The sequence below is a fragment of the Odocoileus virginianus genome, chromosome 2 (assembly GCF_023699985.2).
Source record: "Odocoileus virginianus isolate 20LAN1187 ecotype Illinois chromosome 2, Ovbor_1.2, whole genome shotgun sequence".
NCBI classification, from domain to species: domain Eukaryota; kingdom Metazoa; phylum Chordata; class Mammalia; order Artiodactyla; family Cervidae; genus Odocoileus; species Odocoileus virginianus.
Genome location: NC_069675.1, coordinates 72,194,354 through 72,206,963, shown reverse-complemented (window position 1 = coordinate 72,206,963; position 12,610 = coordinate 72,194,354). Strand labels below are relative to the sequence as shown.

The 12,610-nt window shown below is 45.3% G+C and overlaps 1 long non-coding RNA gene across 1 annotated transcript; it reads right to left on the bottom strand.

Moving 5' to 3' along the window:
• Nucleotides 1-877: 877 nt before the first annotated feature.
• Nucleotides 878-7,239, bottom strand: LOC110148620 (uncharacterized). Its single transcript, XR_011482192.1, has 3 exons — nt 6,924-7,239; nt 6,778-6,811; nt 878-2,404 (listed from the first exon to the last, which is right to left on the bottom strand). It is a non-coding gene; the product is annotated as an uncharacterized lncRNA (long non-coding RNA).
• Between the last annotated feature and the right edge of the window lie 5,371 nt (nt 7,240-12,610).

Below are 12,610 nucleotides of genomic sequence, written 5' to 3'. Positions count from 1 at the left end.
TGACAGCCCCATCACATTCATGGTCCACACCCACACTCCAGGGGAGAGTATTCCACAGGGCAGGAATACCAGGGCACAGGAATTTGGGAACTAACTTAGAATCTTGCCTACCCTGCCTCACTTGAGCAGGACCTTGCCTGCTTTATCTCTGCATGCTATGGCCTAGGACAGGTCTTCTAACCACACAGAGAACAATGAAGACAGTGAAAATACTGCACAGCACAATGTGGGAAAGCAACAGCATTGCTCAGAACTTAGAGGTACCCAGGGCCCAGGAGCCCTGACCAATCCTGGTCCTGTTCCTCCAGCCCAGGGACAAGTAAATCAGAATCCCACACCCCTGAACCAAGTCATGGCCACCAATGTGCCACTATATGTAGTAGATGCTCATTAATTTGTTTTTCATTTACTAGTAGACTGAAAGGAAGAAGATTCTCTCTCCTGGATAGTGTTAGTCACTCTGTCATGTCCAACTCTTTGTGACCCCATGGACTGTAGCCGCCAGGCCCCTCTGTCCACGGGTTTCTCCAGGTCAGAATACTAGAGTGAGTAGCTGTTCCCTTTTCAGGGGTATCTTCCCGACCCAGGGATTGAACCCAGGTCTCTTATACTGCAGGCAGATTCTTAACCATCTGTGCCATCAGAGAAGCCCTCTTGGAAAGTAGAGATGCAAAGAACTGAAAGAACTGGAGTGGCGGGGAGCAAGGCAGAAGCCAGGAGCCAATCGAGTGTTTCCTACTTGGCCTGTTCCTTACCCAGCTCACCTCCAACCCCCCTCTCCCCCAGGATGCCTTCTCTGCCCCAGTCTGACATCCTGTGCACTGAGCACCTTCCTACTTCACTAGACCCTTTTTTGAGGGTTGTTGTTGACCCCTTCTCTCCTATTGTGGATACACAGCAGGTCAAGCCCTGCGTGCTGGTTGCAGTTCACCACAACTGTGTCTCAGGTCCTGTCTCCCCTTCACTCTCCTTGAGGAAGGCGGCTGTCTCACCCACCTTTGTTTCCACCCAGTGCAGAGGGAGCATGTTTAGGCTGTGCAGACCCCTGGGACCACCTTCAGTTCAGTTCAGTTGCTCAGTTGTGTCCAACTCTGTGACCCCATGAACTACAGCACACCAGGCTTCCCTGTTCATCACCAACTCCTGGAGCTTACTCAAACTCATGTTCATTGAGTTGGTGATGCCATCCAACGATCTCATCCTCTGTTGTCCCCTTCTCCTCCTGCCTTCAATCTTTCCCAGCATCAGGGTCTTTTCCAATGAGTCAGTTCTTCGAATCAGGTGGCCAAAGGATTGGAGTTTCAGCTTCAGAATCAGTCCTTCCAGTGAATATTCAGGACTGATCTCCTTTAGGATGGACTGGTTGGATCTCCTTGCAGTCCAAGGGACTCTCAAGAGTCTTCTCCAACACCGTAGTTCAAAAGCATCAGTTCTTTGGCACTCAGCTTTCTTTATAATCCAGCTCTCACATTGATACACGACTACTGGAAAAACCATAGCTTTGAGACATGCTGCAAATAGGAAATAGGGGATGGCCTGGGGAGGGGCAGTTGTAGGGTGAAGCATGCTGTGTGCGGGGGTGGGGGAGATCAGGCCCCAGGAACACAGTGGGAGGTCCTGGCACCTGTGAAAAGGTAACAGAGGTCAGGGTGAACACAGAAAAGGAGAGGAAGGAATGCAATCAGACCGAGAGAGCTGGTCATCATCAGATTGGTGTGAGGACCCGCATCCAACCAGTGGCCATCTCTGCAGATACAGGGCTACTTATTTCCACCAGAAGAGCCACAGGCACTGAGAATCATCTGCATTCTCCTTTCTCCTTGCTTCCAGTAGTGGTCAGTTTTGGTGCAAGTAAAATGATACAATGATGCCCGTATTGAACATGATATGCATGTGTGCATGCTGTCACTTCAGTCATGCCCAACTCTTTGTGACCCTGTGGACGGTAGCCCACAAGACTCTCCTTTCCATGGGGATTCTCCAGGCAAGAATGCTGGAGTAGGTTGCCTTGCCCTCCTCCAGGGGATCTTCCTGACTCAGAGATCGAACCCGTGTACCCTGCAGGCAGATTCTTTACTGCTGAGCTACCGGGGAAGCCCAGGTGTGATATATTTTGCCCTTAACATCCAAGGGAGTAGAGAAAAATGATCTGGTACACTAGTAGGCTGAAAGGTGACTATAAACCCTTTAGTGAGACCATCACCAGCATGCAAGCCCCACTGGGGTACGTGAACAAGAAGGTAACATCCGTGTCACGAGTTCAAGAAAGACTCATTGGAAGTAAGATGGGTCAGAACTTACTAGACTCCAAGTCCTCATTCTGGGCCCTTCTCCAGGGAGCCTGGCACTTAGCAAGGGATCAGAGGGCAGCCTCAGAGGTGATAAGAAGACCGGGCAGCAGGGCCTGGGAGGAAAAGAAGCTGGGATTATTCACTGGGGGAAGACAGGCAGGCGGGATTTAATACAATCTTCAGGTATCAGAAGAGTTCTTAGGCAGTGCAGGCTGAGTCTTGGCAGTGGCTACTGAGGATAGAATAAGGAGAGAAACTTAATCCCCAGCATAAGGGATTTAGGATAGCTAAGGGGAAGAATTTCCTGATGGTGAAGGTTGTTAAAAGTTGCAATGAATGGTCTGGGGAGAGACTGGGGCCTGCTCTGGAAGCTTTTACAAGTAGAAGAGATTATCCTCTGGCAGGGCAGCTTATCTCTAATCCTGCCTGAAGGCAGGGGAATGGACGCAATGACCTCAGGGTCTCCTTCAGACTTGGAAAGCAAGCCTTCCCATCAAGGGCCAGCCAACACTGCTGAGCAGGAGATGTGCTTTAAGGGAGGCCCAGAGTGTTCCCTGAAATAAGAAGAAGCCATGTGAGATCGCCTTCCCTTTCTCTATTTTTCAGCCACGGCTGCCTCATGGCAATGGCCAGGTCCCTCTATAATCTCGGGTCTAATCAAGGGTTAGACAAGAAAGCCAAGGGCAGCCACAGACCACACGGAGACAGATGACTCTCTACTCGACAGAGCACCCCAGACAGTAGAGCCTTGCTGTGGTCTTCATGGAGCGCTCTGCATTTAAAAAGCCATCTGAAGGGATTTTCCTGGCAGTCCAGTGATTAAGATTTTGCCTTCTAATGCAGGGGTGGGGGGTGGGGGGGGGTTGATCCCTGATCGGGGAGCTAAGATCCCGCATGTCTTATGGCCAAAAAACCAAAACATAAAAGAGAAGCAATATTGTAACAAATTCAGGAAAGATTTTTAAAATGGTCCGCATCAAAAAAAAAAAAAAAGTCATGTGAAAAACTTACTGGTTCCCAGGCAGTCGCAACAGGGCATTCTCAGCTTGCTGCTACCAGACGAAAGACAGAAAAGGGCTGCACTAGCTCCGGCTTTCCTAAACCACACTTTCACTTCCTGCCTGTAAATTGACAAGCCTTCTGAGAACAATGGCCTCTGCCCAGCTGTTCACCTTGGGGGCCAGGGAAGAAGAGCACAAGACCTTGGGTGCACAGGGCCTCCACACAGGTTGAGAACAATGACAGCAACACAGAGCACAAGCCAAAACAGCCTCAGAAGCCTTCTGTGCTTGGGGACATCTCAAAGAAAGGGCAAGACTTGGGCAGAGAGGAGAACCCCGACAGCTCCTGAAGTTGTTTTCCAAAGTGCCGCGCAAATACCTGAACAACACTCAGGGCCGTAGTTGATTCAATGTTTGCTGAAACCCAGAAAGCCAAAGACAAGATGACCTTTGGCTTTCTACAAGCTGGGGGGGGGTCTAACTCTGCCCAGTAGTCAGATAAATTTGGAAGTGGATATATATTTTATTTTCAGTTCTATTTCCCCAGTGAAGAAAGAATTATTTAGCCCTTAACCCTATACCTTCGCAGAACTGGATTCTTCATTCTTGCTCTTTCCTTCTCACAACTTAGCTGATGTCATTCCCGGGCTTTTTCTTTGGCCTCCATATCTCTGATCCAACTCTTTTACAGGATTTACACCAGGCCCCTCTCTGCTTTCCATCCCTCAACACTTGATAATTCCACCTATCCATCCCCTCCCACACACACAGAGCTCTGGGGCCAGTGTCTGCCCTTCAAGGACACTTTTCCTTCTGGAGGAGTAAACACCAGCCTCCCAGGCACTTGTACCCAGACTGTATCACCTTCGGTTAGCACAGGTACGGGACTGGAACAAATGGTCCAGTATACTTAGGAGAAATAACCATGCAAATGTATTATTCTGCCCATTGCACATGCCAGACACAGGCAGGAACTGGTTGCAAAAAGCATATTAAGCATGCAATCAGCTGCATCCTCATGCCCAAATAAAGCTATTTTCATTTCATAAAGCAAGAGAGCAAGTCAAGTCATTAGGGAAATAGAAATGGGGAGCTTAAACGCCTAATTGGAAGCTCTATTGCATTTGCAAAGTACCTTTGGTTTTTCTAAAAATTTAAGGGAAACACATTGAGCTTAGAATTGCAGATAGATCAATGCCACATCCATCCTTGCACTAGCACAGAAGGAACACCCCTTCCTGTGGGCTCATCCCAACCCCAGTCGCACTGTGTAAATAGCAGTGAGGACCCAGAAGGAAGCAAGGGGCTCCTAAAAGCAGGAAAAAATGAAGGGACAGTGAAAGTCATTTTCCTGTCCATGGAGGGCATAATCGCATGACCACAGTGCCTCTCTGGCTGCTTTAGTTTAACTCTTCCATCTCTCAGCTAGAATTTTAGTGAATCTGATGTATTTCCTGGACATTTCCTATGTGCCAGGTGGAAACTGCAACTTCTCTGGAACTTCAGGCACCTTTTCTGTCAACATGCTTGGTGATTTAGTCCTGGAATTCCACAGAAGTGCTTGGAAGCCAAGGAGGGGAGGGCTCCACGTGGGAGATGTACAGACAAGGAGAATTCTACTCCCTCACATCCATGCCCACTTGTATCTGCTTAATATTTGGGGGTTCCATAGAGGATATTAGGTTGGCCAAAAAGTTCACTCAGGATCATTCATAAGCTAAACTGAATGAACTTTTTGGCCAACCCAATAACATTTGGTGAGGTTGGGGGAGCAGGGTTTCTGTTCCTTAAGTACACACACACACACACACACAATCCACAATTGAGAGATTCAAGATCCCAATCTCACCACGCAGATAAGGGAAGTCCTCACTGACCAGATGGGTAGGTAAGTTATAGAATTTAGTGGCTCGTGGATTCTCCAGAGCATGTATTCCGGGAGCTCAGAGCATAAGAAAACAAGGATCATGTTTCCTGGGAAGGTCAGGCTTGCTCTGTTGGATGATCTTGCCCATGTGACTCCTACATTACACTTTTTCACAGAGAATTCATCTAAACCCATCTTTTGCCAACTCATCTAAACCATGTCTAAACTATGTCTCTTACAAGGTGGAGAAACCAGGACATTAAGATTAACCCAGATGCTCATTTGATCCTGGAGTCTTCTTATAGATAAGGTCTTTTTGTCCAGGAAGTCTCTGGCTCAGGAGGATTGAGGGTGTTTATCAACACAGAGCTCTTCAATCAAGAGAAGCATGCAGGATCCACAGAAACATGTGAGGAATAGTCTTCTCAAGCCAACACCACCATGTTTCTGAAAATTCCCATAGAGCCCTGAACCGCAAAGGAATATACTCTAATGGTTGACTATTAGGCACTCTGAATGCACATCAGAGTTCAGAAGGCACAGTTCAGTTCAGTTGCTCAGTCATGTCCGACTCTTTGCGACCCCATGGACTGCCATGCCCTGCCTCCCTGGCCATCACCAACTCCCGGAACCTACTCAAACTCATGTCCATTGCGTCAGTGACGCCATCCAATCATCTCATACTCTGTCACCCGCTTCTCCTCCCGCCTTCAATCTTTCCCAGCATCAGGGTTTTTTCAAATGAGTCAGTTTCTTCACATCAGGTGGCCAAAGGATTGGAGTTTCAGCTTCAGCATCAGTGCTTCCAATGAATATTCAGGACTGATTTCCTTTAGGATTGACTGGTTGGATCTCCTTGCAGTCCAAGGGACTCTCAAGAGTCTTCTCCCCTCTGGGACAACTAACTGCCATGTTCCTTCAAGGGGCCAGCCCTGCAAACACATAAGGATTCAGTCCTTGATGTTTTCTTCTGATCCCTAAAATAGGCTCACACTGCAGTCTGATGGGCACTTCTCCACCCATGGAATGTCTGCTTGACACACACACGACATGACAAGTGTTATTAGATTAGGTCATTACCTGCATTGGAAATGAAACCACAGGCATGTAACAGAGGACCTGCATCCAGGTATACCCAATCTTTCTGCAACATCACCAAGTGGGGCACCCACTTCTGTCCTTCAGCACAGAGTTCACTGGGAGCCTCACAGAATATGAAACTCAACTGCTTTCCCAACTGAAGAAGCAGTTGGATTTTCATGGGCAGCAGGGACCATAACTACCAAACCTCTATGTTCTTCCCAGATTCTAACCCCAAAGAGAGACAGAATGTCCCTGGAGAAATGGAAGGATGTGGAAAGAGAAAGAGGAGAGAAGTGGAAATTGCAGAGAGAGTGATAAATGGCCAGTCTGCATTGCTGAACTAGTTATTACTGAGTTGTTTGCCATTTGGCCCCATGTATTTTTAAAGCATATAGTTAAGGAGCATTTATTAAAATGTTTTCAAGTTGTCCTTCTAAAGAAGAGACCCTGACAGGCCACTCAGTATATTGCAAAGGTGGGTTAAATACTATTATCCGTGCTGCAGAGATAGGAAGACAACAGTATAATGGATTACCTTAATTTCCCAGAGACACGCGGTGCATTCATTACTGGCAGGGGGAAAAAAAAAGAAAAAGACAATCAGATTAAAGAATCTTGAAACCTGGGCCGCCTTGCCAAGAAAGCCAACTGGTTTGAGGAAAGGAGAGGCGAGCCCCACACCTCCAAGGGAGCTGCTCCAAAAAACACAGTCCTTAGAAACCCAGACACCTTCACCTTCCGGAGCTCTGAATTAAAATGCGCAACAGAAACAAATTCGCCACGCACAGAACCGCCAGGGCTCACCAATCTGCCGTGTGAGGCAGATTGGGAGAGGAGGAAAAAATAATCCAGATCCTAATTTAGTTCGGGAGCTTGTTTTCTTACACCGACAAATCCTTCTAAAGATGATTTCCTGATTAGAGTCAAACGTTGGAGGCCCAAGCTCTCGGAGATTGTTGTGTCGTCAGCATGCTAATGTGTTTCTTAGCAACTCTCTCCCTCCACTTTTAGGAAGAAACAACACCTCTGCCAGTAACTCAAAGCGGGAGAAGACTCAGCACCTCTGATGATTCACAGCTGGGGAGGGAGGCCCAGATACCTGAGGTCTATGCGAGGGTGGGACTCTGGTCGGTAGCCAGACTCAGACAGCAAATGCCAACGCAGGTGCCAGGCTGTGCGGGGAAACTGCGAAAGGCGAGAAGAGGGGACCGCTGCATCTCTGTGTCTCTATGTACTTGCAGCCATCAACTGCCATCTCATAACTTGAAATGTGAATCCCAGTGCTTCTACAGAGCTGATATCTTTCTCTCACCAGACTTAAAGATGCAGAAAGCCCCTAAGGAGAAGTCAAGTCAGTGAAGGTTAAGGAATAGGGTTTTCTGAACTGATTTTATCTTAAACTTTGGAATTTTCAGGATCAGCTTGGAAAGAACTGAAGATCAAAACTTTATTTATCCATTGATTAAGTATTTATTATCCGTTCACAGTATGCCAGCTCTTGTTCTCTGTGATTTCAGATCAGTTCTTTTGGCAATGAGCGCTATCAATGAACCCTGAAGCGAGAAGGGACCATCAACTCCAACAATCTCATTTTCCAGATGAGAAAACTGAGACCTCGTGAGGTTCTCCTTCCTGAGATATGAGTAATTTATTGACAAAGCTAGAGCATAAATACAAGTATTCCCATCATGACTACTAATTCTCAGACCAGATGCTTCAAAACTGGACTTGGATAGTCTCTGCCTGAGAAGGGGAGATGTGATATTCAATTTGCCAATATTCACAACCTTGGAGGAAGTGATATTCATCGTAAGCCAAAACATATTGGTAAATTCTCTAATTTAGTCAGATGATGTCTCACTTTACATGATAAATGTTTCTAAAAAGTTGCATGCAAATCAAATTTTTGTAAATTGAATTACTTCTTTAAAAGCACAAGACAGATTGCTTTGTAAAGGAACCCTGGGCTGAAAATGAGAAATATTTCTGCAATTTAAATAATAACTACCTCCATAATTTATCTCTTCTGTAATTCATAATTTAATATTTCTTGGTTTTGTTTAGCATCACTTGCTTAAAACAAGAAAGATCTATATTTATGCAGAAACTGTCACCAAGAAGTTTGAAGCACATTAATAATAACCAGTACTCAATACTTTCCTTCTACATACTCTGAAGAACTAATAAGGATTTGGTATTCCCATTTGGCAGATGGGAAAGAAGTCAAGTTACGCAGTAAGGACAGATCTAAGATCACGGAGAAAGTCAATTAGGTGGACAGGATGCCTGCATGTTCTTGGTTACAAATCCTGCGTTTTTGTCTCCTGGGTTAGGACACTGTAGACACTATTGTATTTAAGTTCTCCAGAGAAATAGACCTAATAGGATACATGTGGATCTATAAGAGGAGTTTTACGGGAATTGGCTCATGTGATTGTGGAAACTGAGATATGCCGTAATGTGCTGTCTGCACACTGGAGAACCAAGAAACCCAGTGAAATAATTCAAGTTCAATGGCTGGAAAAAAGGGGGAGGGGGCAAAGGAAATGGAAGAGGGGAGATGGGTGTAACCCCCAGAATCTCAAGGCCAGAGAACCAGGAGCTCTGATATGCGAAAGTAAGAGAAGACAGATGTCCCAGCTGAAGATGAAACAGCAAAATGCCCATGTTCCACTTTTTTCCCCATTCACACCCCCAGTGCACTGAATGGATGCAATAGTAAGGGAGAGTCTTCTTCACTCAGTCAACTGATTCAAACACTAATCTCTTATGCAAATATCCTCACAGATAGACTCAAAAATAACATTTCACTAGTTATCTGGGCAATCCCTTGGCCCAGTAAGTTGAAAGATTAACCATCACAACTACTGTCTCCCAGGGAGACATTCTCCACATCCCAGATATATGGACTCCCAAGAAATTCATGAAGCATCTCAAAGATATAAATTCTAGGAATCCAGGAGAGCCTCCTACCTTTCGCTCTACCCAATCACTCAACTCACCCGGGAAAACATGGAGACCAAAAAAGAGTCTCAATCAATTCATAACAACGTGTCTTACTGATTCCCCATCACAATGCATCCCTCTGACTCTTCAAAAGAAAACTGGAGAATGTACAGGCTCTGCCCCCAAGAACACTCAGTCCACTGAAAGAGGCAAAACTCACACACAAAACTACATTCTAGTCTAAATGCACACGGGTCTCCTCCACTAAATGACAGAGCCTAAAGGAGAGGACCATCTTCATCTTTGCCTTGTTAGCACCTGGCCTTGGAAAATGTCAGTACCCAGTTGAATTTTTCATCATATTCACTTATGAAAATGCAGATAGATTGGGAAGGATGTTATCTGCAAATATCGGGAGAGACAATATAGACAATAGAAAAACAAACAATATGTTTATTGTTTGTATCCCCAGAATGACATCACCTCTTCCGTGGGAAGAATAATAATAATGCCAGCCTCAGAGAGTGGTGGTGGCACTTGAGTGGCAAAATATATCCAAAGCATTTAGCAAGTCTCTGGCAAGCACTGAGCACTTAATAAGCACTGCCTATCATTTATATTGTAAGGATCTCAGATGGTGGTGACAAAGGAATGGATGACAGATTGATGCAGGAAAGAATTTTCCTATAGTATCAAGGGTTGCTCACTCGTGGAAGCTGCTACATGGGTGAAGCTCCCTCTCCAGAAGGCTGGACAGTCATCTCTCAATGATGTCAAGAAAAGTCCTGCACTAGATAAAAGCTGGCTGAAGGCACTGGTTCAATAACCTGGCTGGGAATTAGAACAATGTAGGCAGATTGCCAGGAGATATAGCAATAACCTCAGATATGCAGATGACACCACCCTTATGGCAGAAAGCGAAGAAGAACTAAAGAGCCTCTTGATGAAAATGAAGGAGGAGAGTGAATAAGTTGGCTTAAAACTCAACATTCAGGAAACTAAGATCATGACATCTGATCCTGTCATTTCATGGCAAATAGATGGAGAAACAATGGAAATAGTGACAGACTTTATTTTGGGGGGCTCCAAAATCACTGCAGATGGTGACTGAAACCATGAAATTAAAAGACACTTGCTCCTTGGAAGAAAAGTTATGACCAACCTAGACAACGTATTAAAAAGCAGAGACATTACTTTGCCAACAAAGTCCGTCTAGTCAAGGCTATGGTTTTTCCAGTAGTCAAGCATGGATGTGAGAGTTGGACTATAAAGAGAGCTGAGCACTGAAGAATTGATGCTTTTGAACTGTGGTGTTGGAGAAGACTCTTGAGAATCCCTTGGACTGCAAGGAGATCAAACCAGTCAATCCTGAAGGAGATCAGTCCTGTATATTCATTGGAAGGACAGATGCTAAAGCTGAAACTCGAATCCTTTGGCCACCTGATGAGAAGAACTGACTCATCGGGAAAGACCCTCATGCTGAGAAAAATTGAAGGCAGGAGGAGAAGGGGACAACAGAGGATGAGATGGGTGGATGGCATCACCGACTCGATGGACATGAGTTTGAGCAAGCTTCAGGGATAGGTGATGGACAGGGAAGCCGGGCATGCTGCAGTCCATGGGGTCACAAACAGTCTGACATTATTGAGCAACTGAACTGAATTGACTGAGACAGTATTTTAAATACACACAGCTTTAGGCCCATCCAGACATCTTTAACAACTGTGGGAAGACCCAGGAATTTATATTTAAATAAGCATCCAAAGTGACTTTTAGGTAGTTCATCGAGCATGGATCAATTTATATAAGTTTTGAGAACCACCTGTAGAGAGGAAGTTTATGATCCCATCTGGATTCTGAGGCTCTAGGAGTTCCTTCATCCATCCTTGATCTTGATCAGAATAGTGTCAGGGAAAATCACACAGGTTGACAAAGTCAGGTTGGCTTAAAATCCCTGTTCTGCCATTTCCTAGCTGTATGACTTAACACATATTCATTATTCTCCCAAAGCCTCAATTTCTTGTCTATAAAATAAAGATGACTACTTTGCATGGATGTCCTAGGAGGGGTTTCTGGCACATAGTAAGTGCTTGACAAATTATTTATAAGAAAAGCACCTCTCATTGTACAAAAAAATAAAAAGGACATAATAAACACCAATTCCTCTTCTCACTAACATCCCAAAACTTACACATTATGTAGAGGAAATTGAGTTCACATAAACCAAGGAGACAACAAAAGGTGAAAAAGTGAGACTAGAACCATGCATAGATGGAGATGCCAGAAGAACAGGAAGAGAGCTTAGGAGATTCCAAAAGCCAAGTGGATTCTCAAAATCTGAAGTAAAGCAGGGAGAGAAAACACAATGCATTACATTTCAGTGGGGAAGTAAAGGAGAGTGAAAGTATCATAGATCTTTCTGGATTTTGTTGGGTGTTCTCAATCATTAAATCTGCATTTAGAAATATTTATATTTGCTGAAAACCAAGAGCCTTGGCGCAGAGGGAGAATGAAAAGAGCAAGGGACAGGGTCTAATTAATCATCAGGGGGCTGTCACATTGACAACTAGAAGAATTGGAAAGTTACAAAGTACCAGCACCAAACAGCATCAATCACCCAACGATGGTAAATAAATTAATCAAAAATCATTGGGTACCAAAAGGTCTGGGGGAAAATAAAAGGCAGAAGAGAAAAAATGATCAGGAGCAGCTAGCAAGCAAAACAGCAGAGCCTGACCCTGTTTAAGCTAAAGCCACATACCCTGGCAGATTGCCAGCTACTCTGCCTTCAATGCCCTGCCCACCCCCAAGCATTGTGCCAAGCAAAACTGGGTGCAAAAGCAGCTATGAATGCTGTTGTCTTTGTACCTATTACCCCTTTCATATTTAATGGGAGGTTCACTTAGCATGCCTACTCTCTATCCCCTAATAAAAGGGGAAACACTGTTCTTGATAGGGCTTCCCAGGTGGCAATAGCAGTAAAGAATCTGCCTGCCAATACAGGAGACATAAGATAAGCAGGTTTGATCTCTGGGTAGGGAAGATCCCCTGGACTAGGAAATGGCAACCTGCTCTAGGATTCTTGCCTAGACAATTCCAAGGACAGAAGAGCCTGGCGGGCTACAGTCCATGCAGTCATGAAGAGTTGGACATGACTGAGCAACTGTGAACAGTCATATCCAACTCTTTGCAACCCCATGAACTGCTGCCCACCGGGCTCCTTGACAAGTGTGTGTGCTCAGTGGCTTTAGTCATGTCCAGATCTTTGTGACCCCACAGACCTTCGCCCGCCAGGCTCCTCTGTTCGTGGGATTTTCCTGGCAAGAACACTAGAGTGGGTTGCCCTGCCCTCCTCCAGGGGATCTTCCAGACTCAGGGATCAAACCCATGTCTCTTGCATTGTAGGTGGATTCTTTACCACT